The sequence below is a fragment of the Misgurnus anguillicaudatus genome, chromosome 20 (genome assembly GCF_027580225.2).
Source record: "Misgurnus anguillicaudatus chromosome 20, ASM2758022v2, whole genome shotgun sequence".
In the NCBI taxonomy this organism is placed as follows: Eukaryota; Metazoa; Chordata; class Actinopteri; order Cypriniformes; family Cobitidae; genus Misgurnus; species Misgurnus anguillicaudatus.
In genome coordinates this window covers 35,398,766-35,426,056 of record NC_073356.2, presented here as the reverse complement: position 1 = coordinate 35,426,056, position 27,291 = coordinate 35,398,766, and the positions used below count along the sequence as shown (strand labels likewise).

The 27,291-nt window shown below is 40.2% G+C and overlaps 3 long non-coding RNA genes across 3 annotated transcripts; 2 read left to right on the top strand and 1 right to left on the bottom strand.

The window, feature by feature from the left end:
* Positions 1-14,340: 14,340 nt before the first annotated feature.
* Positions 14,341-14,838, bottom strand: LOC141351555 (uncharacterized). The gene is made up of 3 exons (XR_012359845.1): positions 14,736-14,838; positions 14,601-14,619; positions 14,341-14,462 (listed from the first exon to the last, which is right to left on the bottom strand). It is a non-coding gene; the product is annotated as an uncharacterized lncRNA (long non-coding RNA).
* Positions 14,839-17,970: 3,132 nt separating this feature from the next.
* Positions 17,971-19,457, top strand: LOC141351553 (uncharacterized). Its single transcript, XR_012359843.1, has 3 exons — positions 17,971-18,426; positions 18,555-18,627; positions 19,016-19,457. It is a non-coding gene; the product is annotated as an uncharacterized lncRNA (long non-coding RNA).
* A 3,982-nt stretch (positions 19,458-23,439) lies between these two features.
* On the top strand, positions 23,440-24,422 carry LOC141351551 (uncharacterized). Its single transcript, XR_012359841.1, has 2 exons — positions 23,440-23,651; positions 23,732-24,422. It is a non-coding gene; the product is annotated as an uncharacterized lncRNA (long non-coding RNA).
* The last annotated feature ends 2,869 nt before the right edge of the window (positions 24,423-27,291 follow it).

Here is a 27,291-nt window from a genome sequence, read left to right as displayed (position 1 = left end):
TTCGCCCTGAGGCTACGTGAGCAGTTTACCCGACTGCAGGCCCGTCGTGACCATGGGCTGGGAGATGGAGAAGCCCTGCTACTGTTGTGGATTTTTTTAGTGATTATGAAAAATAATTTTCAGCAGAGGGTTCCATTGCCAAAAGATGACTTTATTGCCTACAACAATAAGGCCGAGTTGGTGGCCAAGCAACTAAAGAGTCTTTTTTCAGAATGCAACCTAATATACAGTTCTCTAAAAGTTGAAACCCCTCCCATGTAGTTGTTTTAGCATGGTTTTATGTTTGACAGGTGTGGTAACTTCATTCCTTCCAAATGTCAGCCTATGCATTTTTAGCTCTGCTCTCAGTTACCATATTTTAAACCCTGCATACATTGCAGTCTTTAAGACTGCTAGTCTTCAGCTTACAAACATGAGACATACAAATTAGCAAAACACATTTGAATCTGAATACCATGTTCACCAAAGATACAGATCTGAATTAAAAATCTTCTTCATTCCACCCTTTGAGACTTTTACAAGTCTCACCCAAAGTGCAACTTCATAATCCAGTTCAATTGAGTTAAGCTAATTATTGGCCCAACTAAGCCATCTTTCCCTTACCAATGACTTAATCATGCTGCCGCACTTTGGTGGAGTGTGAAACAAACATCTTCTCTTGGAGAAGTAAAAGAATCTACTCCCTAAATTAACAAACCTTTATGATCATGGAATATACTTTATTATGTCACTGTTGCTGTAAACTCAGAACTCATAAACATATTCATATTCATCATAAGAGTGTAAATTAGTCAAATGCCTTTTCAATTCTTATTATCTTTTTCTGATGTAGTATTACCATTTTTTTACTTTTGCAAAACCCATTTTTGATGCACCTTGTAATGTCCTATATGAAGTAACTTTCCATCTTGACATTTCAACATTAACATTTGTTTCAAAATAGGAAGTACACAGTAAAATAACAATCCATCCAATTAAAATTGCAAGTCCTTGACCTCTGATAATTTGCATCATTTACCTTATACCTTTGATAATATTCATCTTTTAACCTATACCTTTAATCATTTGCATCATTTAACATATAAATCATTTGACATACCAAAATATATCTTTGATAATTTGACAAACCAATCACCCAATTTCCCTAATTTTAAATCACACCAATTACACATTAAGATTCTTTCTTCCTGTATTAGTTGCAGTTCCTCTCCTAAACTCTTATTTGATAGCTTCAATGAATACCTATTTTGATGTTGTATTGTTAGCATAACATTAATCTCCATACAATAAAACTATACCCCTTTGTAGTATCTCATTGTGTTTCTAAGATTGTTAAAACATCATTAGTTAAAGTTAATAAACCTTTGTTGATTATAGTAGATATAACTTTTTAATTCTAGATTAAATCAATATTTATTCTAACCATGATTTTATCTCATCTCTTGCTTAAATTGGAACATATAAATAGGAATATATACCAAACCAATTTAGGGATAAACTATTTTAGTTTTATCATTTGTTTTCTCTGTATTTTGTTCAATATACTTCAATATAATCATGATGATTTCTTAAATTAACCTTAGTCTTGTACATATATATTTCTTCTCTAATTGCAGAACCACCATAAGTTATCATTTCCCATCAAATCAAAATTAAACCAAAAGAATTCTGCTAACATTACTGTTTACAATCTTCATATGTCCAGTGCTATGATCTGATTCCCACATTCTTTTTACTGTATACTAGCATTGTCCACCCTTTCCATACCTAAAGCCAAAATTATTAAGGATTTATAATAGCTTTTGGAATTTTATATTTGATTTGTTCAAGTTCTATGTTATAGAATATTCCCTTTAAATATCCCTCATCTTTAGTTCCATCAGGTTTACTGTAGCATTCATAATCTTTAGTATTTTTTTTTTTTTTTTTTCATTTTAATGCTTTTATTAACTTTCCAAAATTGAGACTATTTACCAAAATATGCCCTATAAAATGGATATTTAAACCAGAATTTGTCAATTTGTTAAATTGAACACCCCTATAATATCATGTTGAGCTTTGATTATTATTACCTTTCATAATTCAGAGCATAATAAGCAATTGTTCATACCAATTTCTCTTAGCTTTGAAATTTACCCATTTGTACTATTCATTATGTTTTTTGTTGTTTCCCATAAAATGTCCAAAAAATATTTTTTTTCCTTCCGTTGACGTCCTTTTCTTCTTTTGATGTCCTTGTCTACTTGTTGTTTTGGTTTCTTTAGTATTCAATCTAGATTTTGTTCCTCCTGAGATTATTGTAGAATAACTTCTCACTGGTGTTACTGGTCCTCGCTGAAGTGTTCATGATCCATGCTGATAGGTGAAAAGTTAATTGAAAATAGATTGAATATTGACTGAATTCGTGTGAATTTAACATATCTTGTTGAGAATTGTCAAACTGTATATTAGCATTATATTTCAATTTACATGACTAATTCCTTGAAGTTTTCCTTGTGTGTCCTTTACATTACCAGCAACTTTGTCCCTGTGTATTGCTTGTAAAATCCACTGCTTTGCACTCATTGGTTGTTGCTCCTGAAAGTCTCTCCTTATTTACATATTTTCTTAACTTTGTTGCCGTTGCTTGATCTGCCCCGAGTGGTCATTACTTAGTTATTTATTTGTTTGTAGACTTGAATTTCTTTTAATTTTTCTATTGTTGTCTTCTGTATCAAGTCTTTTATTATTTTCTTTTCCTCAGTTCTCCTCTTCATTATTGTGTTTAAGTTCTCCTCTGCTCCCCAGGTCTCCTCTTCTGTATCGTGTTTTTTGGTTCTCCTTTTCTCCTCAGCTCTCTTCTTCAGTATCGTGTTTTTGTTGTCATCCTCTCCGACTGGTATATTCGGAATGCTGTGCAATGGCTCAGATGACATCAGATGTGCTCCTTCCCCTTGGCCTGCTGTTAGGGCTGCTCTCCTTGGTCCTTGTTTTATGTCACTCTCTCCTTAAGACCCTCAGATACACTAGATCCCATGACATAATATGGCATTTTATCTCCATCTTCTCATCAGGCTCCTTTTCTTTTTCCTGCACACAAATAGCTTATGCATACAGTTAGTTTTATCACATAAGATCTCATCTTTATTTGTAATTGTTCCAAAAGCTCCATCTGCAGTTGTTCCAGAGGCTGTCCTTTTTTGGGGATGAATTTTTGTTATCACATATAGTATAGCGCAGACATTGGTATTGGCATTGGTATTTGCATTGGTCGACCAATAAGCATTCCATGCAGTGTTAGTTGAAGTCTTTCACTCGTTATTGCAAGAGACAAAGCATCCAGTCAGTTCAGTTTCATGCTTTCCCATGTTTTGCTGAGTTTAACCTTGAAGGGATGGTATCCTTTTTATGATTAAGGATGGTAAACACTATGGTAATTTTAGTTTTTCCTTTATTCTTTACTGTTGCAGTATTCGCTTTGTAGTTTTTAATGAATGCTGATCCATTATCTAAAATTATTCCTAATAGTGTTTTAAATTTAGGGATTACTTCTTCTATCATTTTTATCTTTATTTTTTGGCACTAGCTTTACCTGTCGAACAGAAATTTAACCAGTATTGAATTCAGATATGGAGACCATTTCTCAAATATGGAGAACAATACCCATTTTTTTTTTTTTTTTTTTAATATTTAATATTAATTTGTTATTTTATATCTCTGATTATAATTTGAAATTAAAAACACCCATCTGGAAAGGTAACATTTTACTGTATTATAGAATGATTTATCCCCAATGTGTACATTAGATGTCTTGAATGTCTTTCTTTGTCCCCCTTTGGGTACCACAAAATATTCCTAACATCCAGCGTGTTCTTTTTTCCTTCTATCTTCTAAGTAAGGCTTTTGTATTAACACTAAGCAAAACTTCTGTGTGGCTTTCTGAGCCTTCTTTAGCCTCCCAATCTGCTGTGTTGTTCCCTGTGATAAAATATCATTATTTTTTATATAAGTTTAATATTTTATGATTGCCATTTACTTTGATAATGTTTAATGCAGAAATTAAACCCCACTTATTCAGTACATTGATTATGTATACCCTCATTCTTTTGAAAGCCTCTTTGTTCCCATACCGAATTGGATATTGTTTAGTTTCCCAAAAAACAAACAAATATTTTTTCTGTTTGAAAACTCAAATATATAAAGCAAATATCAATTACAGTATTTGTCATCTGGGAAAACATTTGTTAGCAATGTAAATGTGGATATCAACTGTTTAGTCTTACAATATCATTAATTGGATACTTCAATTAGTACTTTGTTCTCCACATCTTTTAACAATTAATACATCTTCTTTATCTTGCATGTTGTTATCATCTGCATTTATTGTTTTTTATGAAAACTATTTCCTGACAAATGATTGACTATAACATATCATTCTAATGTGATTCTTAAACATTATGGAGATCCACTGGCTTTATATAGTTTTTTTTTTTTTTCATCATATCCCATAAATCCTTTTCTTCACAATCTTTTCCAGTATACAAGAGACCTGTGGAAATAAGTCAGTTACATTAAGTCATTATTCTATTAACTGATTTTCAACCATACTCTTTACTAGTTCTTGTTTACCTTCCTCTGATGTTATATCAATTTCTTGTCATATAATTTATTTTGCCACTTTTTAAGTTGAATATCTTTCTCATGATCATATTATAATACAATGAAATTCCCACTTTGATAACTTTGCATTAGAAATTTGTGCTTCAATACATTTTCCAATTTATTCATTGTTTGTTGTACATCACTATTTATTATACATTTGCTTTGATTCAGTTAATATCACTTTAATATCATGTCTTACTTACTTTATATCTATATTCCCTATACCCTTCTGGAAAACACAAATTCCAATGGCTTAACCCAAATTATGCATATTTTGTTTAACAAGTAAACAGTAAACAGGAGTGTGATTTTGATATGAGAATGGATATGGTTATAGTTTTGTTTATTGTTGTATCCATACATTGAATTACCACTACTTGTCCAGAGAAACATATTCTTAACAAATCTTCTGAACCTTGAACTGTACTTTGAAAGGCTGCTGTCACCCTCCCCCCTTCACTCACAGTGGCTGGTACATGGACATAGCGAAAGTCTCTCTTGGCGTGGCCAGGCTTTTTGTTGTCCTCAGCATGTTTTCTTTGTCTCTCCCAGTTCAAGTTGTTTTCTTTCTGGGATGGTGATGCTGCAAAGTCATTTATGATGGGTACAGGATTCTGGCTTTTTGGAGGAATTGCTGAAAGTAGCTGAACACAAGAGTCATCACTGTTATTCACTTTGCATTTCAAAACAGTGTTGTCATTCCAGGGTCTCCTTCTGGATTTCCCTCAGTCTCTTTTTTATTGTCTCTGAACAAAACTGGATTCTCTGTGTCTCCCAGTTTTCTCTCTGTGCTTTAGAGTCCAAGCAGTGGCTGCCACACTGCTATGATATGTTCAAAAATAGTCCCTCCTCATGTAACGTTAGTCCACAAGTCAAAGGTTTCTTTCATTTCTCCATTGCCACAACTTAGTCCTTTTCCCAACCCCATGAATGCTTGAGGGTAAGTGATCAGCCTCCCAAGGTCCTTAATACCTTTATTAAACTTAAAAATTGTAAGGCCAGTAGCCTAAGCCATCATTTATCTTTTTCCCCATATCCACATTACTCCATCAGATGACAACTCCTCTTTACTCTCCCTCTCTACTCTCTTCTAATTTTACTTCATTAATTCTTTCTAATGTTTTTCCTATTTTTATTTCTTATTTTTCATTTATCTCTTTTTACCTCATCTTTTTTTCACCTCTGTGTGTAAACAATGCCTTTTGTCTTTTTACTCTACACTCTTTACTCTCATATTCTTCCTGATAATAATTTAAATTTCTTTAATTTAGTATCTTTCCTCATTTTTAAGCTTTACTCCCAAACCTGTTTAATTTTCCTATTCTATAACTACTGATCATTTCATTTACATTTTCCCTATAATTTCCACAGTGCCCTTGAGTACTGTAAATCAACCTTCTACAGTATGCATGATAAATATAGATTAACATTTAACACACTTTCTTTTTGTTCCATTATCAACTTCCTTTAACATTTTTCTAATCTATATATGTTCCCCTTTATTCATGAATAATGCCAATGCTTTTCTTCTTTAAATCCATCCTTCTTTTCTTTCTTTTGATTTAATATAGGTTTATTTACAATATCCATTTCTTTACACATTGCAACATCAAATGTTCCCTTCATGACAATTTCTTCAACACATTCTTTATCAGATCTCTGCCCAATAGATATTTCCACAAGAATAACCACTATGACTTTACTCTACACCTGTTACTTCTCCATTCAATCTTTTCTATCATATTTAGCAATTTTTTAACTTTTTAACATTAGAAAATTAACAAATAAAAACACTTTTAAACAATTTAACTTTCAAGCTAAGTAAACGTCAAGCTTACCATTTTCTCTCCAATATTACTTGTTCTCCACTGCAAATGTTTGTCAAGCAGTTCCTTACTTAATTAATGTTTCTCTTTCAATTCAATTTGTTCTATTTTTTTCAAGAAATACTATTTTTATCCCTTTACAATAGTATTAAACACAAATATTTTTTCATTGGATTAAGATATAAAATATAGATGTAAAAACCTCCTTTCAACCTATATATACCATTTACCTATAATTTGAATCTCTTATTACTTTATTATATAAATAATATATTATTATTATTATTTTACTTATATTAACCGGTATTTCACTTCACTGCTAGCTCTTTCATCCACAGCACTCAGTCAGGCCTGCACTCACTCTATTTATAACATACACCCAGTCATTCACACTTTAAACATGACACCACTTGTTTTTCACTGTTGAGGATCCTTTCCACTTTTACTCACAAGTCAAACTTTTTATCATGCATTAGGGCGGTATCTACAGAATAATATTTTATCCGTTCAGACCTCTATTATATAAATATATATATAAAGAGCTGTTTTCATAAAAAATAATTCTGCCCTTGCAGACCCCTATCCACTTTATAACACTTTTGTTTCATGCTCTGTTTATTTATTTTTTATCCATACACTCTAAAATATGCAGCATTTATGTTAAATCAACATATACATTTTTTGTTACCCTAACCTAACAAAGTAACACATTAATGGCTTGAAAAACCAAAGTACTTTTTCCTTTTGCTATCATTATTTTACAGTGTATCCGCTTATTTCATAAGCATTTTTAATAGTCTGTTCCAGTCTACCTGTATCCGTCAAGGCCCTCTTACAGAATAAACACAGATTATTTATTTTTATCCTTTTTTTTTTCCATAAGCATTTTTAATAGTCTGTTCCAGTCTATCTGTATCCGTCAAGGCCCTCTTACAGAATAAACACAGATTATTTAATTTTATCTTATTTTTTTTTTTCCATACACTGTAAATAAAAATGCAGTATTGGTGTCAAATCAACATCTGCTTAGATACTTAACCTAACAAATTGAATCATGGATTTGCTTCCAAAACCAAGTTACTTTTTCTTTATACAATTATTTACAGTGTATCCGCTTATTACATCTAATCAATAGCCCTCTTGCAATAAGCATTTTTTTTTTATAATCTGTTACAGTCTATTTGTATCCGTCAAGGCCCTCTTACAAATAAACACAGATTAATTTTATTTCTGTTTAATGCTATCTTCGAAGCCCACTTAGCTATTAAACTATTATCTGTTCCAGGTTAATGCTGTCCAATCAAAGGCCCTCTCAGCAAAACCACAGATTATCCACCTGAGCTCAGGAATTTTTTCCTCTTTATTATTTCAAACAAATCACACCATGCATCAAAATCCTTGGAAATGGAACCCTTTTTTCCTTATATTAATCTTAGTTCTTATATTGGAAGAGCATTGTGAAAGTTTTTCCACCATAAACCAACCCAGATGAGCAACACAACAGGACACCAGTAAATAAGCAAAAACTGCTCACCTGGTCCTGTGTATGCCGCTCATCCAAACTCAGCCCACAGTGGTCATCCACCTCCATGCTCTTTTCCAATCCCATCCTCGTCGCCAAATGTTGTGGATTTTTTTAGTGATTATGAAAAATAATTTTCAGCAGAGGGTTCCATTGCCAAAAGATGACTTTATTGCCTACAACAATAAGGCCGAGTTGGTGGCCAAGCAACTAAAGATACACGATCAGTTTCTTCTAGGGATGAAGGAGGGTCCAGTGAGGCAGAGTTTACGAGTACAATTTAGAAGAGACCCAGGCCTCACGTTCGAAGACTTGAAGAAGGAGGCCTTAGCCTTGGAGGGTGATGGGACTGAGTTAGGTGAGCCCCCAGTCTGTGTGGTGGTCAGCGAAGCGACGGCGGCGCAACCGGAGGGCCCTGACTGGAAACAAACGTTGAGAGCCGAACTTTTGAAAGACGTCCGGGACCAGATGTCTGAGCTGTCTAAGACCCTGCTGGGAGAGCTGCGCCAGGGACGGGCGCGGGAGGAACTGAGGCCGGTACCCCGAGAACGAGTATACTCTGAGAGGGGCCGAGAGCCACCCGGATGCCCGAACCGCTTCAACCGGCCCCGATTTGAATGGGACGAACAAGGGAGGCCAATCTGTAACCGCTGCGGAGAACCAGGCCATTACAGTCGCCAGTGTGGGCCCCGCAGAGCATCTGAAGGGGGTTTTTAGGTCGACCGGCCAAAGTGGGTCGTGTGGCCGGGACCCCTCGAGAAGACCCTGGAAGAGGAGATGGATCTAGGAGCCAGATGGTCGGGCATAGCCCGATGGCGGAGGTAAAAGTGTGTGGCAAGATGGTTTCGTGCCTGGTGGACACAGGCTCTCAAGTTACGCTGTTTTTCGAGAGCCTGTCCCAAGAAGTATTTGGAAAGCAAGGGGCGCAAGGAGCAGAGGCCCCCTGGCTGACCCTGAAGGGCGCAAATGGCCTTGAGATCCCTTACATCGGCTACTTACTGATGGACCTAGAAGTTCATGGGGTGGTTGTCCCCCAGAAAGGTGTGATTATTGTGCAAGATAAATGTTTAGGTGCACATCGAGCCCTACTGGGCATGAACGTCCTCTCCGAGTGCTGGGAGGAATTATTCTGGGCTAGGCCTGGCCCAAAGATATCACCTGCTGAGAGGCCCAAGTGGGAGCGCGTGGTGGCCGACTGCCGACGAGTACACATGACACAGGTCCGTAGGGACCATGAGGAAGTAGGAAGAGTAACATGTCGCTTTGCTTTGTCTATTCCCCCCAGGAGTGAGGCCATCGTATGGGCGAGAGTACCGCCTCGAGAAACCGGGCCGGAGGAGTGGGTGCTGGTCGAGCCCCATGTAGATTGCCCACAAGTAGAAGTAGCACGGGGCCTGGCGGCGGTCTGCCGGGGGAAGGTCCCGGTGAGAGTACGGAACGAACACCCATATGCAGTACACTTACATCGACACCAACGGTTGGCCCGGTTGACGGCGGTCGCGCCCCACCAGGTGAGGGAAGAAAGAGATGTCAGCTTTCGTCAGGTGTGCCCCACCGTCATTGAGGTGGCCCTGACACAGATGGACACCCCGTCGGATAGCATGAAAAGGGGTGTGCCAAGCCACCTTGTGGGTGAGTCCTTGCAGGGAGAAGACCTAGAACGGGCGCAGACGCAAAAACTGCAGGCACTCCTTCGGAGATGGCAACATGTGTTCGCAACGCACGATGAGGACTATGGGTGCACCAAGGTGGTGGAACACCACATCCCCACTGGGGACGCTGGACCAAGCAGGGAGAGATATCGGCCGATCCCACCTACCTTATACACTGAGGTACGCACACTCCTGCAGGGCATGCTGAGGCGAGGCATCGTCAGAGAAAGCAGTAGCCCGTGGGCAGCTCCCATTGTGCTTGTACAGAAGAAGACAGGGGCTTGGAGATTCTGCGTGGATTACCGTAAGCTCAATTTGGTGACAAAGAAGGATGCTTTTCCCCTACCACAGATCGAAGACTCTCTCGCCAGCCTCACGCGGTCGGCGTGGTATTCCACTCTGGATCTGGCCAGTGGCTATTGGCAGGTGCAGGTGGCCGAAGCAGACCGGGAGAAAACCGCCTTTACGACCCCTTTCGGATTATTTGAATGGGACCGGATGCCCTTCGGGCTTTGTAACGCTCCGGCCACCTTCCAATGTCTGATGCAGCGGTGCCTTGGAGGTCAGTTGATGGAGTCAGTTTTGGTTTATCTGGATGATGTGATTGTCTATTCCCCAGATTTCGATTCTCACCTTCGGCACCTCGAAGAAGTCTTCCAGGCCATGGAGAAGTATGGCCTGAAACTGCAGCTCGACAAATGCCACTTGCTGCGACGAGAATTCCATTTCCTGGGCCACGTGGTCAGTGCAGCAGGGGTGGCCGTGGACCCCGGGAAGGTATCCGCAGTGAAGGAGTGGAATGCATCAAAGACAGTGAGGCAAGTGCGATCCTTTTTAGGGTTTGTGGGTTACAACAGACGGTTCATAAAGGATTTCTCAAAGATTGCTAAACCCCTTAACCAGTTACTAGTTGGCACAGGTCGAAACCGGGGTCGTGGGTCACCCACCATAGACTGGGACGCTGGCTGTGAGGCAGCCTTTCGGAAGTTGAAGCAGGAACTATTACAGGCCCCCATCCTAGCGTACGCTGACTTTACTAAGCCCTTTGTCTTGTATACAGATGCCAGCAATCTCGGACTAGGGGCGGTGTTGGCCCAACGGCAGGAAGGAGCAGAGCGAGTTATCGCCTATGCAAGTCGGAGCCTCCACCCAGCCGAGAGGAACGATGCGAACTACAGCTCCTTCAAACTAGAGCTGTTGGCGTTGAAGTGGGCCGTCAGCGAAAAGTTCAAGGACTACCTATGGGGTGCCAAGGTAACTGTAATTACCGACAATAACCCGTTGGTACATTTACAGACGCGAAGCTGGGCGCCGTGGAGCAGCGGTGGGTGGCCCAACTAGCCAACTACGACTACCAAATCCAGTATCGCCCGGGGCGGGAACACACGAATGCGGACGTGCTCTCAAGGCTGCCAGAGACAGAAGGCCCCAGGGGCCGGTCCGATCCTGAGGTGGCCAGCCGGGAAGGAAGGCTACATGGTGGGAGTCGTGGATGCACCGGGGAGCCGACAGGAGGCCGTGCCCGAGAACTGGGGGTGGGACCCCCGCCGGTGGACGGAGAGACAGGCCCAGGACCAGGATGTGGGCCAAGTGAAGGAGTGGTTGGAACAGGACCGGTGACTGACACCAGCGGAGAGACTAGCCCAGACAGAGACTGGAAGAAGGCTGCTGGGACAATGGGACAAGCTGGAACTGAAGGAAGGAGTACTGTGCAGGAAGATCAGAGACCCAAAGTTGGGTGAGGAAGTATGCCAGATTGTGGTACCCGCGGACCAGGTGACAGCCCTAGTTTCAGCTTACCATGATCAGTTGGGACACCAGGGACAGGAGAGGACCGTGTCCCTGCTACGGAGATTCTTCTATTGGCCTGGGCTAGAGGCATCGGTGCACGCCCTGATCCAAGCCTGCCCCGGGTGCACGCTGTTCAAGTCCAAGCGGGAGGCCCGAGCACCCATGGTGCCTATCCATGCAAAAGCCCCCCTTCACATCATGGCGATGGACTTTCTGACGCTGGGTCGACCAAAAGACCGCTATCAGAACATCTTGGTGATCACAGACCTGTTCACCAAGTACGCTTGGGCTGTCCCCACCCTCGACCAGACCGCAACCACTACCGCCACAGCTCTATGGCGGGCCGTCTTTCAGACGTTTGGATGTCCAGAGTTCCTGCACTCTGACCAAGGGGCTAACTTTGAATCCAGGGTAATCCGGGAGTTGTGTCAGTTGTACGGCTGTACGAAAACCCATACGACTTCATATCATCCCCAAGGAAATGGCAGTTGTGAGAGGTTTAATCAGACTCTACTGGGGTTGTTGGGAACTCTGGACCAACGACGACAGGACGATTGGGTGAGTGCCTTACCAAATCTCCTCCAAGCATATAATAACAGCGTGCATAGTACAACGGGGTATGCCCCTACTTACCTGATGTTTGGCAGACACGTGCGTATGCCCACCGACCTGGTTCTGGGAGTGGCAGCAGACCAGGAGGAAGTGAGTGTGACGGAGTGGGTGGGATGCCACCATCAGCGGCTACACTTCGCCTATGAGCAGGTGTCTAAGAGGATACAAACAACAGGAGAGAGAAACAAGCGGCTGTACGATCGGACCGCCAGAGATGCCCCCCTACTGCCAGGTGAGAGGGTCTTGGTGAGGGACAATCGGCGGCAAGGGAAAGGAAAACTGAGCGACCGCTGGGAGACCGTCCCATACGTAGTCTGTAGGCAACAGAGGCCGGGACAGCCGGTATATAATTCTATTCAATTCAATTCAATTTTATTTATATAGCGCTTTTCACAATTGGTGATTGTTTCAAAGCAGCTTTACATTAATAGAAGCAGTGGAAAGCACAGAAAAACGACAGATAGCACAACATAATACACGATAGCACAAGCAGCTAAATTTGATGCGGCTATGAATCAACATTATAAGCGTGCGTATTGCTAATGTAACGTAAAGAAGAGGGTGCTAAGTTAAGCCCAAGAGGGCTGCCTCCCCGGGTTGAAAAACCCCCTAGGAGAAAAAAAAAACCCAGGCTCATATACCATCCGGCCCGAAGGGAAGTCCGGCCCTGACCGTGTGGTGCACAGGAACATGATCCGCCCATGCCCTAACTACCCTGAGGCCATGGAAGTAACTCCCACAGAGCCTGTACCGGCGGCCCCCTGGATTGGAGGTTGGGCTGTGGTCCCAGGGAGACCCGTGGTGGCACCACCCCCGGAAGTCCCGAGAGAACCAGAAGCAGCCCCAGAACAGGCCGAGCCCGGCTCACCTCTAAGGCATTCCCAGCAGGAGAACCGAGGCCGACCCCCTGCCCGTTACGGTGAGTGGACGACCCGAAGACGTTCTAGGGACTAGAACGCATTGGCGGAGGAGGATGTCACAAGGTGACGATCTTTTTTTTTCTTTGGGGCAGAACCAAAATTATGGAAGTTTGGTTCCGCCCGGAAGTGTTTCCGCCCGGACCGTAAAAGACGAACACCGGACTTCCGGTAAGCGCCGCGGGCGGGAAAATCGCCGAATTGGATGCACCTGTGCCTAGTTATGAAGAGCGGTTGGTGATTGGAGGACACGCTAAACAGGGCAGTACTTAAGACCAAGTTTAATCACAGTTTGGAAGGCTTTTTGGTGTGTGTTGAAGCGCTGTGTTGTGGTCGTTTGGCGTGTTGCTGGTGGTTGTCTGAACTCTCTCTCTCACAGGCTGGAGTCGTATGGTGGCGAAGATATTCATGGACCTAAAAGGGAAACGGGAAAGGAATATATTGTAAACGGAGACAAAGTGAAACGGAACTGAAACGGGCCTCAATGTGAGTACTCAGATTATATTGGAAACGCATTGCTATTTATCTGCCTTTGTGATAGATACCTCCAGGAGAAGGAGGGCGGCCCTACCCCTAAAACAGCGCGGTGGGTGAGCCGAAGGAAACCAGACTAAAGCAGTCACAACGACGATACTACCAACTAGTGGTACATTTCATCGCCAGCTCCAACCTAAGCGAAGTGGAGGAAGACGGGTGTTCTTTGTGTTCACTAGAGTGTGGTGGGTGAGTCCTTGTGCTGTGGAAACCTTTATTTTGACGTGGTGCTGTATATTGCTGTGGATTGCTGTGCATTATTGTGTGTCTTGTCAGATAAACCCCCGCCTTCATACACGTCGTCGAGGGAGGACGAAGAGGCTGTCGGCCCTTATATACTTCAGTACAGCATATGTTGTGAGTGTGCTCCAGGCCTAAGGTAACAGTAAGGTGCCTCGGAACGATCTTTCCCCGTCTAGACATTGGGTGAAATTGGAGAGAGTGGCGGTGGAGAACAGAAGGACTAGCAGACGTGTGAGTACGATCAGGGGCTGTCATTTTGGATGTGTTCAACTGTATAGGAATTGCTGTTGCAGAGCGAGAGGTGTAGGAACTTCATCGTCCCGAGGCCTCTACAAAGGGGCGCCCCTGTCCAGTGTTCGATCGCCTAACGGTAGCGAGGAGAGGGCAGCACTCGGCCCGGTGAGACGGTGTGACGTCCACCCCTCTGTAACCATCGAGCCAGTCGAGAGGGTTCGTCCCCCGACGCCACGTAGGAACTGCTTGTCCCATCAGACACATCGCAAACATTTGACGTAAGCCTGCCACATTTGCTAGAAGTCATACATACTAACCTCTTTGAGCCCGTTCATCGACAGATACGGAGAACACACTGTCCTAGTCATCACCTGTGGAGAAGGAAAGAGAGAGAGTGAACAACACGAGAAGGAAACGAGTGAAACTTGTACTTACGGTACGCTGTGTCCAGCAGAAGAGGTGAGAGCCATACGAATCGAATTAACTGCACCTTTGTGTCCTAGTCATCACCTGTGGAGAAGGAAAGAGAGAGAGTGAACAACACAAGAAGGAAACGAGTGAAACTTGTACTTACGGTACGCTGTGTCCAGCAGAGAGGTGAGAGCCATATGAATCGAAACAACTGCACCTTTGTGTCCCAGTCGCTCCTGTGGAGAAATAGAAAGGAAAAGTGAGCGGCACGTCCAGAACTGTGCGAGAACAAGGGAGAAGGCTCCACAAATTAAGCTAGGTGCTCAAACAGGACGTTACTTCTAACACTCACACTGCTTTGATTTCTGCCTCCAGGAAGAAGAAGGAGGGCGCCACGGATAGTAGAGACCAGGCAGGAGCCTGAGTCTCACATCTCAGCCCACAGGGCTTTGGACCCCCCCCCTGTTGCCCCCCTTCCTCCTTGTCACCCTCTGGGCCGTGGCCTACCTGGAGGGCAGAGCCAGATACTAGTTTTAATTTCCCTTCCCCATTTCCCCACTACATTTTAAATATTTAAACAAATAAATAAAGATTGTTTTATACGTACCTGTCCTCGTTGTTGTCTGGTCATTGGGTTGGTTTTGGGGACCTCCTCAAGGTGGAAGTTGAGAAGGGGCGTGGCTTTAGCCATTAGCAGCCAGCCCCTGGGTGTGACATTTGTGATATTTAATACAGTGTTTAATCAAACTGTAACACATTAATAATCTGTCAGTAGGGGAGAGCGAGGCACAACCTAACGCTTTTTGACTTTGGCTCTATCATTCAAAAAATATACAAGTCAGATGATTTTTTTTACATAATCAACATACACCTCTCTGCTATGGGACCTACCGTTATCGTATCGTACATTTACACCGAAAGTGACAGGAGTGCAAACGTAACAATTTACCCCATATGTGGGGTTCATTGTAACAAACAGAAGGTTTGTTGTAACACCTTTAATAAAACTTAGTTTAAACACAAATAATTCATTCAAATTCTGTCTATATACTAAAGGTGGATATTGTTTATATAACTGCCTATAATAGATAGATATCCACACATTCATCCATCCATCATCCTTCATCTAACCATCCGTATATTATGCAGCAATGCACAGGGCCGGTGTGGGGCCACTTTTCAGCCCGGGAGTTTCAGGCCCAAGACCAGCCCACTTTTTCCATAGTGTTATTCCAAATTAGCACTTTTTCAAATTGGATAAATAAAGCAACAGTTCAGCTGTTACTATAGTTTCTATTAATATCATGGTTAAACAAATAAGGTTAAAGTTAAATAATATTTCACTTAAGATGAGAAGTTAACAAAAATATTCCTCTACACTCTAAAAAAGGCTGTGTTCTTTTTTACCCATAATGGGTAAATATTGGACAGAACACATGCTGGGTTAAAAATAACCCAATGTTGGATTGTTGTTATGCAACCATGGATTATAATAACCCAACAGTTGGGTTAAAACAACCCAGCATTGGGTCAATTTTAACCCAGCAGCGTGTTCTGTCCAATATTTACCCATTATGGGTCAAAAATAATCCAGCCCTTTTTGGAGTCTATTCCAAAAGAAAAGGTTGATAAATTATTAGCATTGCTAATGCGATGAGGGCTATGATTAATCAGATGCAAATAGAAATATAAAACCCAGTCAATTAAAAAAGAAAACAATTTGACAAAAATATTGAATCCAGTATTGGGTAAATATATAGCATAACAAGTGATTCATACGCTTTTTTTTCGGCTGGTCATTTGACTGGGAACACAAAAGGTGTTATAGGGTTCTGAACACAACCTAAGGGTTAAATAACTTTAATTCATATTGTTTTCTCATGGCCTCCTCGTTTTCAGCGGGGAACTGGCTTATCTGCTGCTCAGAAGCTGCTTGCATAATATTTGCAAAGTCTATGAATCGCCATGTATACACAAAAGGCTAATATTTTAACAAAAAAAAAGTTGTCTTGTAAATAGTTTGACAACAGTATTAGCCGAATAATTACGTTGCTAATGCTAATTATTACTAGGCTTATTTCTCTTTAAGTTACCAGCATCATCCTCCAATGGATTTTTTCTTCAACCCGTTTTTTATGCCCTCCTCCTCTCAGACGCGTATTGTTACGGTAGGGCCGGTGTTGTGTCGAAGTCTGTTCCCCCTATTTTTCCCTTCAGTGTAGTGTTTTTATGGCGTTTTTATCACGTTAAAGGTTTTATTATTTATATATTTAAAGTTTTAATGGCTACTGAGATGTATATGTGTGCATTTCTGTAATGTATCTGTATTGTTCTTAATGGTAAATCAATTATTTTTACAGTATGAATCATATTATATGTATAATATTTATTTAATTATGTATGCAAACATTACATTTTTAAAACAACCAGTAAAGGAAAAAAAGAAAAAGACAGGCTATATTTTAAAAGAAATACCCTAATAGAAAACTGTCAAATGTATGAAATATTTAATAAATTGTATTATAAAATACATGATATTATGCCTTTTTAGTATAACCAATTCAAACCTTTAATCTTTATAAATGTAACGTGATTAAAACGCTACACTGTAAAAAGTCATTCTGCAGGCTTGTAGATTTTATGAAATTGAATATGTAAACTTTATTTAATAAAATTAATTTCATGTAGTTTGTTGTTTTTTTTTTTGTGTTAAAATTCTTTAAAAATGACTGGAATAAAAACAACTTATTATTTTTGTGAAGGATTTAGCTATTCTTATTGTGTATCTGCGCATGTAGCGAATACTGAATAAATCCAACGTAATATTAATCAGCTGTTTTAAATCGAAAACCACTCCGGGTTGTATTGCAGGTCGTGAGCGCTGAGCAAACGGATTTAGGAAATATTTCTGTTATTGTGCCAACATTCAAAGTTTTGAAAGCATTTCAGTCGAGAATGTATGTTTTTTAAACAAGAATCTGCAGTAGGTTCATAAAGATATCGCCTATTTAAACATTTCCTTCGAGTTTTGTGGCGATGGGAGCTACAGATAATCAGCCGGCGATCCGCGCGTAAATATACCGGTCAACGTCGCCTCACCTCGGCCAGTCTCTGAAAATCTCCGCTGGCTGTGACGTCAATGTAGTGTTTAAACTGTGGATAAAATTCATTTCGGGTAAATTTAACGGGCAATCTTTAGTCTTATAAGTCTATAAGCAGGGTTTCTTTGTATAATTTGTTTGTAATTTGTAAATATTGGCTGTTTCTCAATTCCAAGAACGCAAAGAACGGACTTGCGTCCTCGTGGAGATCGGTCTTGCCAGGCGACCTTGGAAGAACTAACTCTGAAGTTTTGCCGCAATGACTTCTGGGGTGTAAAGCAATTTCAGCAAGTCTGCACTCGATGCATCCTCGATATGAAGAACACATCCGGGTATTTTCATGCGTCGTCTGTCCTTGCGTTCTTGAGAATTGGAATGAACTTCGACCGTTAATGATGACATAGAGCGAGGACACGAGGACGCAAGATTGCTGAAGAAGAACGCATATTGAGAAACGGCCAAAAATTACAATAAGGATTAATATGAACTGGGTTTGTACGTAACTTCAGCTTTAGGACCCAGGAGGTCGCATATCTAGGATGCATTCGTCGATTCGCATGCTGCGATTGGTGGTCCAGATGCAACTCATTTTGAGTGACAGAAAAACTGACCAATCATACTGTTTCTCTGAATGGGTGGGTTCTCTTATCACTAACTCTCATAGATATGTATCATGTATGTATCTATTATGACAAATTCTGCTCGCTTGCTCGCTTGCTTCGTGTTATAAAAATAAATGTGACTTTACTGCGGTCTTTTTCGGTTTATTTAGTTTTGTGTTAACTTTATCCACAAAGTATTCGAATAAATTGGTAATATAAAACTATTCTTCGCTGTAAATTAATTGTGTGCTCAATTGCGACGCCCTGTGTTGAATTTTCCCGCGAGTACAGTATCATTACTGAGGGGAAATATAACATTATTCATTTAATTCCACAAAAGGTGAGTAAGATATTAAATGTATAAGTTGTCTTATTTAAAATGTTTAAGCTTTCTACATAATGTAAGTTGAACATTTTATTATTATTATTAATTTCGCGACCTATTATCTAAATTGTGTGTTCATGAAGGCCTGTAACGTACTGCAGCTTCCTGCAGGCAACGTGAAACATTGCTGAGGGAGAACTTTATTCACAACAAAAGGTGAGGAATATTATTAAATTAATATATTGTACATATTATATTGTGTATATGGTGTATGTGTGTGTGTATATACACATGTGAGTAACTTGGCTAACAAATAAATATGTGACTGTCGTGTGACAGAAAAAATGTAGGGAAAAGATTTGCCCTAATTATAAATATAGATTATATATCTTTTCAAACATTTTTTGATATTATTTGTAATTCCAATGAGAATTTTTTTTATCAGTTTTCAATATTATTGCACATTTCAAACATACCTAATAAGCCACAAACTCAGATGAACTCCATTGCACATATCTTCCAGTTTTCTTTAAAACATTTTAATATACAAGTTTAATGTGTGGATTATTTCAATATTCAAGCTGTATCCTGTTTAATGTTGCAGGATAAAGATGAAGAGGAGGGACTTGAGCAGCTTGTGATGGCTGTAATTGTAAAGAATGGATCTTAGGAGTGGCAGCCCAAGGGATGCTGGAATTGTTATTGAGGCCTTAAAGGTGTTCACAGGGCATGCTTTATCCTTGGATCTATGCATTGAATCTCCAGTATCCCAGGCATCTTTTCAGGTGTTTCAGAAACTTTTCTTGGAGCTGGATTCTTCAAAGTTTATGAACTGATTACAGTACAGTAAGTCTAAACTGCTGTCTGATTTTCTGGGTGTGAATCAATGTAACAGAACACAAACATGGAACCTTGTGGACGGGAAATGTGGACGGTTTTCTTTAAAGACTGTAAAATACTTTTTGAAGTTTACACTGTTACAAATACATCATTAAAATGAGATGCTTTCCTGTTCTTTTGACTGCAATAAAATAAGAATTGATTCATCTTTGTCTGTCATTCTGAAATCAGATATAATACTCATTACTAATAAAAATATTAATAGATGATGTTAAATTAAAATAGTATAATTGAATAGAATTTATTGTATAGTGCTAGGTCTTTGTCCTGTATACCCAATATTTTGTTTAAATTTAAATTAATTTCTAATTGCAAATTGCAGATTACCTAAGGATTTTATGTAGTGATTCTAACACAATTTTTATTTGTGGAATTTAATTAATGATATTGCTTGTAATCTGTTGCCACACTTTTATTGAGTAGATATGGCATAATATTTTTTATTGTAGATCTTTGTCTAGTATACACAATATTTTTGTTTAAATTTTAATAAAAATTTTAATTGCAAATTGCAGTTTGGCTTTTTGAATATGTAAATATTAAGGAGTTATAGAGTAAATCTAAATCAATTTTGATTTGTTGAATGTAATTAATGATATTGCTTGTAATCTGTTGCCACAATTTTATTGAGTAGATGGGGCATATTATTTTTTACAGTGTATAAAAGCACTACACTAAAGGGAAACATAGGGGGAACTGAGTTCGACACAACACCGGCCCAGCCTACCGGAGAAAAGTTTTCTTGGACGCGCTATGGACCGAACCAACTCTATGGGAGGGGAGGGGGAAACTCCCTCACATGGTACAACCCATGCAGAGGCTGCGCGCTGCAGTGTCAATGCAAAACGTGTGAAGTGTCATTTAAGAGAAGATAGACTCACTAACGTGACAAATGTAAAAAAAAAAAAACTTGACCGGCCCAAAAGTGAAGCGGCCCACCGGGAATTCTCCCGGTTCTCCCGATTACCCACCCCGGGCCTGGCAATGCATATAAATAGATTTTTTTAAAGGGCTGCACAATTAAGACAAAAAATCATAATAATTGTCAGTTATTTCCCCTGATATTTTATTAAAAGTTATCATTTGATTAATAGTATTAACATTATTTTATTTCATTATCATTGTATACTGAAGGTTTAGTTGTAACACTGTTTCACAACTAACCACACTGTGTAAAAATGATTTCAATCCCAGCTATCAGTTACTAGGAGTTGCTGACATGTTTCGAAATGGTGTTATGTTTTAGGTCAGTGTTTCCCAACCCTGGTCCTCGGGCACCCCCTCCCAGAAAGTTTTAGATGTCTCCTTATTTAACACACCTGATTTAACTCATCAGCTTGTTAGGGACACATGTTTACCATTTTAGAAGGAGGCTGATGAGTCGAATCAGGTGTTTTAAATAAGGAGACATTTAAAACTTTCTGGGAGGGGGTGCCCGAGGACCAGGGTTGGGAAACACTGTTTTAGATAACAAGACAGCGATTAAAATAATATAAGTTTGGATTTGTTGATTTACACACCCAACTCAGAAATTGAAAAAAAATTTAAATGAACAAATTTACTTTTATGTCTCCAAAACACTCTTTGTTCACAGAAGATCATCTTCTGACAGTAAGAGAAAAAGCACAGATTGCTTGGCCCTGTAGAAATATGTAAAGTAGCTGCGTTACAACTAACCCCGCGTTAGTGTCACAGGTCGGAGAAGCGGACCGCCCCTGTCGCGGGTCATGCTCCTCCTAGTTCCCACCTCGAGGAGGTTCCCAAGACCACCCCAATGACCAGACAGACCAGTATACTAGAATTTAAAATACAACTTTATTAAATATTTAAAAGCAAGGGGGAAAGGGCAGTTATAACAACTCTCTTCCTTCTGGTTTCAGAACTGGACTCCACAAGACACAGGGGGTAGGACTCCTGTCTGGGGGTTCTCGTGTTTCCTCGCAGGTTTGCTGACAGCAGAGGTAAGTTTTCATTTATAGACATACGTGACTCACAGACTGAAGTTCTTCGTGTTTCTTTACAAGTTTACTCAAAGCAGAGGTAAGTTATCATTCTAGAGCATACGTGACTCACAGACAGAAGTTCTTCGTGTTTCTTAACAGGTTAACTCAAAGCAGAGGTAAGTTAGCATTCATAGACATACGTGACTCACAGACTGAAGTTCTTCGTGTTTCTTTACAAGTTTACTCAAAGCAGAGGTAAGTTATCATTCGAGAGCATACGTGACTCACAAACTGGGGCTTTGTGTCTTCCCTCACAAGTTTGCTAGGAGCAGAGGTAAGTTAGCATTCATAGACATACGTGACTCACAGACTGAAGTTCTTCGTGTTTCCTCATGGGTTTACTCACCCAACGCTTCTCCTTGGGGCGGTGGACTTACAGGGCCATAACAGACAGGGCGTGCGGGGCCGGACGCCTCCCTAACTCTCACTCTTCCTGTACTGATTCCAGGGATGCTGTGCAGGGACGAACTCCCTGAAGTGGCTCCGCACAACAGATGGTGGTGTAAAGGGCTGCCCACAACACAGGCCTACGGCCCAAATAATGGATACCCGTACGTTACCCACGCAGATCTCCAACACAGTTCACCACCGCCCTCACTCAGGATCAGCGATGGCTCCACGGGTCACACTGGCGTTGCGAGTAATTAATTTCCCTTCCACTAACGTTGGCCAGCACAACGTGTTGTTCCTCCCACGCGGGATCTCTGGGGTAAAACAGTCTCTATCTCCAAAAGAAAGCACAGCACTTCACTGCAAGCTTCAGTGATAATACACAAATTGAAAATCAAGACTCACCACAGCATCAAACACACACACTCTTCGTGAGGTAGGGATATAGGCAGCTTAGTCCCCGGTTTCACGTGTGGCTTGTCGGGCGTGGCTTCCAGCGCAAGAGAAAGGTGATAGATGACTTCGTATGGATTCCTGGTTTGTCTTCACTAAGCATCCGTCGGCTCACCCACGCTTCGTTCTCCGGTGGGGCCGGGGCTATAGACTGACACTCCAAACACACGCCAAACAGCTCCTCCTTCTCAATGTTTACACAGTATTCCAACACTACTCACGTGCAAGCCTGTATTGTTTGTCCTTCTTCACCCAGTTATCCTTAACATAAATTCCTTCTTGCAGTAAGCATGTACCTCCTTCTATTTCCTTCTTCCCCAAGGGAATGGTTTCGTCGCTCCCCAGCCTAGAACACAGCCAAAACACAGCAAACAGCACGCCAACACCGGCACAACAGAGAAGCCCACTCCCGGTGTAGTGCTCCTTTAACTCTCCCCCAGCTCCGTCCTTTTCGCCTCTCTTGGCTGCCGCACTCTTTCCTTTTCGCTATAAGCGCTTCGCGGATCAACGGCGCCCTCCGGCTCCTCCAGGGACGGAGCGTGGGGTTTGGACTGCCCTAGGCATAAAGGAGCTCGTGCCCGAAAACAACTCTCCCTTTGTGTGTTGCTACAGCTCTATTTATGTTGCCCATCCTCATCTCCTCTTCCAATCGGAGCTGCCACATTAATCTGCCGCACCTGTTGCTTGTTTACTCCTAATTTCATGTTGTCAGGGAAACCAAGAAGTACAAATGAATACAAATCGGGTCCGGGCGGAAACCATCTTCAGGCGGAACCAATCTCTGCCACTTTTGGTTCCGCCCTTCAATAGTCAACCTGTGACATCAGTTTGTGGCCCGCTCACACCTACATAAATGTTAACTATTGTAGTATAAGAGTGAACAGATCAGATGTCACACTATACCTGCATACTGCTGCATCCACTTCAACACTGTACACACAAATGACAACAAAACATCATCACATCTTTCACATGAATGCAATTACAGTATGTACAGTACCGAATCTAAAAAGTTGTAAACCTTTATGCTGAATTAGTGCTGGTTGTATAGCAGTGGAAATGTAGACAAAACCAAACCTTAGACCAAGCAGTGCTAATCTGTACCCACACATTTCTTTATTCATGAAGAACAAACTTGCTTCTGTAACGGGTGTGTTTTGGGAACTACAAATCCCATCAGCCTTAGTGCTATAAAAGGAAGTGGTATGATTCGTTCTTTCACTTCCTCCTTTGGTCCTTCCGCTAATCCATGAAAAGTAGCTACGACAAAGCTAAGGTATGGCATTGATATTATATGGGAAATTATCAGTCATCGAGTTATTTTAAATAATGCTTTTCTGTCTCTCGTACGCTTTGTGTGGTGATTGAATAGAAAACACAGCGCGATGTATTGCGTAATGGCAATAGACCAGCAGGAGTAAAGATCGTTTGTCTGCAGTTGTATATCAAACACTAGTGATATTAGTGTCAAACATATGAGGCATCGTTTGGCAGGTAGTGATTTTATTGTTTGATTAAATGAACCACATGTATTTTATTGTATTTTTTATCTATATTTTGTTTGTTGTTTTTAGTATTAAGGACTTGCTGGTTGCCTGAATATCACTAAAACAAGATAAAGGATGGTAGAGGTATTGTTTATTTTATTATTTTTAAAGGGTTTATAAAGTTTTAATTGTTTTATGACTATTGATATGAAGGTTGAATGTAAATCTGGGCTTCTCTGTTTTATTTATTTAGTAATGGATTGTGTTTTCCCTTGCAGGGATGCACGGTTACCGTTTATTTGATATTTAATTTTCCTTTTAAAGTGTTGTTTCTTTAGGTTGACCATATAAGAACTAAGGTCACAATCAGAGAACAAACCGAATGATTTCTAGTTTATTTAAAGTGTTTATGTACTTCATTTGCAGTACCCACTGTTGCTAATATTGGTTTTTGTTTCCTTTTGTAGATTTTCATTTTGACCCATCGGTGGCTGCGGGGTTGCCTTCACTGGTGGATGATGGTGTGGTGGTTTGGTCACTCTTATGTCTTTTTCTTTAGGTCTGCAGTGTGATTTGCTGTGAGTGGATTGCAGTGCGAGCACATTTGTCTAACACATTATCTTCACACGAATAGGTAACCTGTGGCCATCCGGGGGTCGCTCTGTTTTATTTTGTTTTATTTCTTTTGATTTCTTTGTGGGTATCTGCATTGGAGATTTGCGTTACATCCTATTGTCTCTATTTGTTTGAATAAAAATGTTGTTGAGTTAAAACTTCACCACTGCCTTGTGCCTGGTCATTTACCACCTTTTATGGGGTACCTGTAGGTTACACTTCTTTAAGAGGTTTTTATTTTAAGTGGTTTGCAGTGCATTACAACCTATACATGTAATCAGTATCTGCACAGCAAAATCCCAAAACAAAAAAAACACTGCTTAGTGTAAATATAATACACACTCAGGTATATGTGTTAAAAAGTAGCACTAAATCAGTGTTGATGTTTAAGATGTGTCATGATCAGTGTTGGGGAAAGTTACTTTTAAAAGTAATGCATTACAATATTAAGTTACTCCCAAAAAAAGTAACTAATTGCGCTACTTAGTTACTTTTCATGGAAAGTAATGCTTTCGTTACTTTTTAGTTACTTTTGCGTTACATTTTCTTGGCTGATGATTAATCTCTTTCAGGCCTTGCAGGTGTTTTTATGACTAAATAGTTCTACATTCAGAAATTGCATATTTCATCACAAAAATGTCAAGCTCTGGCCTGCCATCTCAGTTTCTGACTCAAACTGTTCCCAAAGACGCGTGTAAGCATAAAGTGCATAATGTGACTACGTTTAGTTTAATTCAGTACATAATTTTTTTTAATCAAATTAATTAAACTAAAAAAGTAACTTGCATTACTTTTTTGAAAAAGTAACTCAAATATTAATGTGTAAATTTAAAAAGTAATGCGTTACTTTACTCGTAACTTCAGAAAAGTAATATTATTTATTACGTAATGCACATTACTTGTAATGCGTTACCCCCAACACTGGTCATGATAGTGTGGAAAATTTTTTAAATTCAAAACTGTATTTGTGTGAATATTTTGTGCGAACATAATATTTAGATTCAAGTTTTTTTGCTAGAATAGTCTCATGTCTGTAAACTAGCACAGCCCTTTAGTATCCATAGATTTTTGTTACAAAAGAGCAATGTATGCAGGGATTAAATGTGTGCAGGTGAAAAATCCAAGCTTTCCTAACTGAGCTACTCTGCCCAAGAAAAAAAGAAACATAAGAACAAGGTCCAATACATTGAAAATCCCCCTGATCTTTACTTACCAGCTTTACCAAGTTTCTCATGAAGAGTCTCCTGCAGTTCAGTCAAAGATCTCCTCGTCTCCTCCATACTCACATGACTCTTCATACTGATCTCAGGCCAGTTCTTGATGTTTAAAGGCCTACAGATGGATGAGTGAATCTACAGCAGGAGAAAGAAGACAATCAGCAGAGAAACTCACAGAAGAGAAAAACCTCATGAGAGATTCAGTGACCTGTATGATGTGTAGATGATCTTCAGTGTTTGTGATCTTCTCCAGTTCAGTGTTTCTTCTCTTCAGTTCAGTGATCTCCTGCTCCAGATCTTTAATGAGATCTTCATCCTGTTTCTCTGCTGCTTTCTGCTTCTCCTCCATCATCTTCATCAGTTCAGACTGACATCTCTCAATAGATCTGATGAGATCAGTGAAGATCTCCACACTGGCTGCTTTCTCCTTCTCTGTGTTAATCTGATCATTCACACCAATGAAAATATTACACTTGAATGTTAGGGTTAGGGTCAATTTAAAACCTGATATATCAAACTTTTAAATTTTTCAGTAGATTTTAAACTCACTTTTCTGAGTTCTGCTGAATGTTTGATATCTTGAATCTTCTTGATTCTGTCTTGGATCTTCTGCTGCACGTCTGTCTGTGTCTTCAACAGCTCAATCTATAGAAACAACAACACAGATACATTTTATTATAACACTGACTTGAGAAATCAAGCCTTGTTTGAGTATTTTAAAGGCAGTGTAAAGGAACAGTTAAAATGAAATACTGTTAGTAACTCTCACCTTCTTCTCTTCACTCTCTTCCTTTACAGAAACAAAGTTATGATTCTTGTGATCTGTGACAGTACAGATGAGACACACACATGTCTGATCATCTCTACAGAAGAGCTCCAGAGGTCTCTCATGTTTCAGACATATATAATCCTGCAGATTATTTACAGGATCAATCAGTTTGTGTTTCTGTAAACCTGTCACTGTCAAATGACGGCCCAGATGAGTTTGACAGTAAGAGCTCTGACACACCAGACAGGACTTCACAGCCTTCAGTTTTACTTCATCACAGATGTCACAGAGGACTTCAGGTTGTTTCTCTGCAGTTTTCTTCTTATGTTCATCCACAAGATCTCTGAGTGTTGTATTAATCTTGAGTTCAGGTCTCTGCTTGAATGTTTCTCTACAGTTTGGACAGCTGCAGTTCTCACTGTTGTCCCAACATTTCTTCAGACAGATCTTACAGAAGTTGTGTCCACATGAAGTGCTGACTGGATCAGTAAATACATCCAGACAGATTGCACACTGAAGCTCCGCAGTCATTGCAGTACTGAAGGATGACATTGCTGAAAAAAAGATAAAAATATATCATTTAGGTCTTCCTGATTTATCAAAAACTTACCATGCACTCTTAAAAAATGAAGGTTACAATAGTTGTCAATAAAAAGATAAGAAAGAAACGGTTCATCTAATGAACTGCTGGGAAGAACCTTTAAAGGTGACATATGATTGAACGGAGAATTTATCCTTGTTCTGTGATGTGACATGTAGACAAATTTTGGTCTGTAATGCCTTAGAAGCTTCCTAAAAACCTCTCTCAGATAGCTCTATTATGGGTGGGGGATTTTAAACAAGTGGTTTTGCACCTATTTGGCTCCCCCTACTGGCTTAACTTGGAATCTCATTACTGATTGGCTGACTTTGCTGCAACTTGGAAAATGTAGCCAATTATTTTAAAGTGGAGGGGCAGTTAGATGCCTGTGATGTCATAAGCATCAGTTTTTCAGATTGGGCTGTTTTCTGGCTGACATTTCTAAAAGAGAAATTTCTATGAGACT